Here is a 6070-nt window from a genome sequence, read left to right as displayed (position 1 = left end):
AACTAAGAGTGAAGGGCCAATAGAGGGCAGCAGAGTACATGACATGTAAAATAATGTCCCATAATTGAAGGGGAAATGACGTCAGCAGATCAAATCAAATCAATTTAAATGATGATAGGGAAACAGGGAATACAAAATATGCTTGCAATTAATAATATTGTAATTACCATCAATATTATTATGATTAATAATATTTTGTTATTTATGTATGAATTCCCATGTTTGATTTGAGCATATCTGGCCTACAGATGCAGAGTTCCACTGAGAGCCAGCTGGGGGAAGAGGAGGGCTGTGAAGGAGAGGTTGTGGGTAGAGAACGGGATCAGGAAGTTGGAATGTGGGTCCCTGTGTGTGATGTGATTGTTAGCAGAAATGTGTCAGCCCAGCCCCACCACTCCACAGAGCAGGGCTCCGTGCAGCCTGCACAACTCAGAGCCTGGATAGAGGTGTGGGGGACTCTGCCTCTGAACACTGCAGTGCCGTGCAGCCCCAGATAACTTATCATCCCTGTCTCTAGTGGAACAAGCATAAACCCACAGGGAGGAGGAAGAAGGGGTCTTAGTGGAAGGCTGAGCATAGAGCCATGTGTGGCCATGGAGGGTCTACCCATTCTGCGGAGGGTTCGGTGGGTCACCCCCTCTCTTGGAGAGGCCTGGAGCTGGAAGAACCGTGTTGGCAGGAGAAGGAGACTCTGTGATGGGATCTAATCAGGAAGGAGGACACAAGGCACATAGGCAAATGAGGCATCAATCAGGACACAACATATCCCTTTCTCGTCGTTATGCAAGACTGAAAAAGACTGGATCTACAGTGTGTCCATGAAACTTTGGCTCTGACACATTCTTTGAAGGTGCATTTCATAACATATCCTAACACTATTTACTCATGTTACTTTTTTGGAATGTTAGAGGAAAGATGGATGTTTACATTTTAAAAGCTTGTTGACACAAAACACATTCTCTATAGAATGATGAATGCTGTGCTATAGTATATGTTTTGGATTGGACCTAGGTGAACAGAAAGTAGTTTTGCCTAATAAGAATAGAATCACATTTGTGCATATTCATTCAATCACAGAAGGATCACACAGTCCTGAGGTGGACTGGGTTGATTGAACCCAGGTTGCTTTCTGACATGTTCTGTATCTCTGTCCCAGACTGACTCTTCTGGCCCTATCAATGACAAACTCCATGTCACAGTCACACATGGAAAAGTCTCACAGCCTGAAAAATGCAATCTCAACAACTTTTTTCTTCTTCTTTCTACTATTCTCCCCAGGTCTTGTGACCCAAACCATAGCTGGGTTTTCACCCACAAACCACAGCTGGTTAGGAGCATCTCTCCTCACCTCCAAGTCAGGGGCAGACCTGCAGTTACCCAACAGCGCTTTCACCTGCCTGTCTGTGGGATTCCAGACAGATTCCAGACGCTTCCCAGGCCATCCATCACCCATGGGAGTGCCACATGGAGAGGGAATATCAGACCACACAATCACCAAACATACTGGATGACCCTAAAGTATAGAACACGCAGAATGTCTGTATGTGTGTGTGTCCATTTTCTCCTCAGGGTGAATAATATGTAGCCAATCCCCTTGCATATTTAATTCTGTCTAGGGTTTCCATGTACCTATTATGTGTGCCTCTCTCGACTGGGAAATCAAATGCAAGCCTCAACCAAACATAATATGAGAATTTGGGCAGCCTGTGATCATTGCATGGGTGAATGGAATTTGTAGTTTTGTCTTTGGAGGGAACTTGCATTATCGTAATTCGTAATTATTAAAGGGGCTACAATTACCAATCCCACAACCAGCGCAATAGAAGTCAGTCATTAATGCATTATAATTAGCCTTTTAAAGGGAATTAATATAACATACACTCAGTGCACAAAACATTAGGATCACCTTCCTAATATTGAGTTCACGCCCTTTTGCCCACAGCACAGCCTCTACAAGGTGTCGAAAAGCGTGCCACAGGGATGCTGGCACATGTGGACTCCAATGCTTCCCACAGTTGTGTCAAGTTGGTTGGATGTCCTTTAGGTGGTGGACCATCCTTGATACACACGGGAAACTGTTGAGCGTGAAAAACTCAGCAGCGTTGTAGTTCTTGACACACTCAACCCGGTTTGCCTGGCACCTACTACCATGCTTCCGGTGGCGCTGCACGGCCATTTTTTCTGTGGTTTCAGTTCGCTTTTTCTTGTTCTATATGATACCCTAATGTGGATTATTCCCCTACCCCTTTGTGGATTATACATATAATGGACGTGATACGAACTGTATCCACATGCGTTGTCTACTGTAGTTATTGCTAGGGATTTATTTATGTATTTATGCATCTACTGGTGATGCTGTGCTGTTGTTTGTGGGGATGCAAGACACATTTCCCGAAAGGGACACACAATAAATAATTCATATTAACCCGTTCAAAGGAACCTAAACATTTTTGTCTTGTCTCCTCCCCTTCATCTACACTGATTGAAGTGGATTTGACAAGTGACATCAATAAGGGATCATAGCTTTCACCTGGATTCACCTGGTGAGTTTATGTCATGGAAAGAGCAGGTGTTCCTAATAAGGTTTGTACACTCCGCATATAATACAACATTCAGAACATATTTAGACACAATGCTTTTGATTAAGTTGCGCTCTCGGCTCCCAATGGTCTCTTCTGTAGGTAATAACATGGTAAATATACCTGCATTATGTACGGCCCTAATTGGTGCAAGTGTTCGATGGTCTTAATTTAAACGTTATTGTAAATGCTATGTATATTCTCTCACCACGTGAAGATTAGTTCATTATTTCAACATGAATAAAATAAAGCCAAATGTTTTACCTTTTTGAAGAAAACCTTATTGAAAACTTTTGCTGCAAATGTTCACAAGCGTGATGTTTTGCAGGAGTTTGTAACATGTGTGGTGTTAATAATATGAAATATTTTTCGATCAGTTTTATGGGTAATTAGGCCTAAACTTTCAATATGAACACAACCCCAATTGTTCGGCAAAAGTGAAAATGAGGGACAGTGCCTTTATTCACAAATGATTTCAAATATGTAAATATTTTCGTTTTTTTATGCAAAAAAAGCGTTTGATTTCTAGGTCTGAAATTCACTTCTTGCATACATTTTGCACTTTTCCATTGAGCATTGCCAAAAGGCCCATTTTATTCTAAACCCACCTCTGGCAGTGACCTACACCTTTATCTGGCGATTCATTCATTTGTCAGCTTTGTTCACGTGCAGTTAGATACCAATTAGTAAGAACAGTCGTCGATAAATTCATCGGAATTACAGTGTATTGAAACAAATTCAAATCATACACAAATGCGTCACGTCACAGTTTTTTTGAATAGTTGCATTCGAAATGAAGCCTGATGCTGACAACCAAGCATAATAGCATAAACATTTGTTGTTGGTTTTTTTGTGTGGAATTGAGTGGCTCTCATACGTCTAATTGAATCCATATTCTTTTATGATCAGACTTTACATTCAATTCCAAAAATAAGATGCAATGCCATGTTTTTTTATTTGTTTTTTTTAAATTTACATCTCGATGCAATTACATGTAGGCCTAATTACACAGTATAATACGTTTTTTCCCAGTTTCATTTCATTACAATCAATAATTATTTATTGTAGGCTGACTCCAAAAGGCCTAGCTGAGTAGTAACGTTCTTGTTGTAAACGTAGTTAGGCTATAGAGTAACTTACTACATGGCATAAAGGTAACCTAATAAAGGGTTGACACTTCATCCTTGGTTTTGAACTACCCGACCATTCTGCGTTTCTGGACTTGGCCGTTTGATCGTGAGATATTTTCACACTGGTGTTGTTCATGCGTTATAGACAGGCTATCGAACATAACAATCAAGAGGAATTGGTATGTTGTTGAACTTTCTATATCATTCATTGCAATAAAATATGCAGTTAATTAATAACAGTTTTACCTTTTAAAGTTAATGTCCAACAGTTATTTTGAAACGACTTAGACGCAGTCCTTTTACACAGCGAAGTTGATTGGTGTTTTGTTGTTGCTGTTGTTTTTCGTTATTACTTCCTTAAATGTCAGGAATCAGAATGGAGGCAAGTCCATGTTGAAAGTTAATTGCTTTATATATAGAATAATCTCTGATAATTTGATATCTTCCGAACTGACCGTCATTAGCCATTAACGTTCAACGAAAACGTTTGGTCCGTAAAACTACTTCCAGACTAATTTGTCAAATGAAGGGTTGAGTCCCATTACGCACATGTTTACCTGTTGTTGACGAATATGATTATGATGATGATGATAATGCCACGATGATAATATTTAGGATGATGATAAGGATATTGATGGTGAGGATTATGATGATGAAGACTGTGATGATTCTAGCAGATTGTGGTTGCACTTTTGGGCATCAGTAGTTGTGTCCTCATCGGAAGTGAATGTTCTGGTGAATCATTTGGAGGAGGAAAAAACAATATCATGAACATGCTTGTGTATTTCGTGAATTTGGAACCAAACTGGAATCACGCAATCTGGCATGATTATCCCCATATCACCTCCATGCTAAACAATGCATTGTGAGAGTTTACATTTCAGTGGTGCGTCGGGTGTAATGTTGACACAGAATGCAGTGAGCTGTGCATCACTCCTATAAAGTTGTGTTGCCTATATACGATTCAAAAGTTACGTTTCACTTAGGGAGTTGGTAATGATTATTATTTATTTGGTTTCACGCACATGCACTGTGTACGATCTTGAATGGAAGAGTGTATTTGACAACAACAAAAAAGTGCACCGCTTTGTGCACTTTTTTTTATAAGGACTGTCTCTCTGTAACGCTAATTTTCCGAAATGCATTACTGCTGTTACCTCATGTAAAGTCCATATTTATTTGACAGAAAACAAGTAGCCTAGCAGTTATATGCCCTCAGGTAATGGGCGTATTTATTATTGAAAAATTATTCGACACTTGGTTTTAATTTCATTTTTTTTTTACAGTATTAATTATTAGCGGAAGGCTACAATATTTGATTGACCTGCAGTCACAGAAGTAGTAGTAAATGGAATATTGAGAGTAGATCTACAACGACTTACACCAATATAGTATTTTAACCATCTGTGCACCTCTTTCGGGACATTTTACGTTTTACATTTTCTTCATTTAGCAGACGCTCTTATCCAGAGCGACTTATAGTAGTGAATGCATATATTTCATACATTTTTTTCCCGTACTGGTCCCCCGTGGGAATCGAACCCACAACCCTGGCGTTGCAAACACCATGCTCTACCAACTGAGCCACACGGGGCCAGCATACACTCCTTAGTTGTCTCGCAAGGTCAGCCTCTCTCATTCAACTAGATTTGCTACTTTATTTTTCTCCTCAGAATTATCAAAATAGGAATGCCACGAGGCGTCCTAGTGTGGGGAAGTCCTACAGTTCAGTGCATATATTAAGGAAAGCTCTTGCTTTGCCCCCGGCGGCCAATAACTGTGCTACTTTATCATGAGTTTCCTGTATCTGCATTTTATCATTGAAAATAACCGGTTCGCATACACGCCTGTGTGAAGCAACGGGTTACCATTTGCTATATTAGGCCTATAGGCCTAAAGCTGATGAGTTCATTTAAAGGACTTTCATTTAATTACAAACGTGGTCTTTTTTGGGTAGGCCGAATTTCTACTTTGGTGATGTGTAATATTTTGACACGTGTGAATAGAAATGCTGTTTATGATGAGTCCTCGCCTAACTGTAGCGGTCAGTCATCACATGTGTGGTGTACGTGGGCCAGGGTGTGGGCTACAGGGTTATAGTAATTGGCATAAGAACCACTGACATCTTAGAAGTCTAAATATTGACATCGTGCCACTTAACTGACCCAGAACAGCATATGGGGTCATACCACGCAGTGTGAGGTGGCTTTCGTCCCATATTGTTTTTGTCACACAGTTCTTCCCATTCGATGTGTGTCACAACGCACTGAATTAAGTCAGGGAAATTGCCTGTGAACCAAATGTGGTTTTATCAGAGGCAGGGCGTCTGCATTCTGGAACAATAGCCTCGGGGAAATCAAA

The 6070-nt window shown here is 40.3% G+C and overlaps 1 long non-coding RNA gene across 1 annotated transcript; it reads left to right on the top strand.

The window, feature by feature from the left end:
- The first annotated feature begins 414 nt into the window (after nucleotides 1-414).
- LOC123723973 (uncharacterized) lies at nucleotides 415-2840 on the top strand. Its single transcript, XR_006757978.1, has 2 exons — nucleotides 415-850; nucleotides 1279-2840. It is a non-coding gene; the product is annotated as an uncharacterized LOC123723973 (long non-coding RNA).
- Nucleotides 2841-6070: the final 3230 nt, after the last annotated feature.

This window comes from Salmo salar, chromosome 01 (assembly GCF_965601325.2).
Source record: "Salmo salar chromosome 01, fSalSal1, whole genome shotgun sequence".
Lineage (NCBI taxonomy): Eukaryota > Metazoa > Chordata > Actinopteri > Salmoniformes > Salmonidae > Salmo > Salmo salar.
The sequence above is the reverse complement of the archived record's forward strand: the minus strand, read 5'-3'. Positions and strand labels throughout refer to the sequence as shown.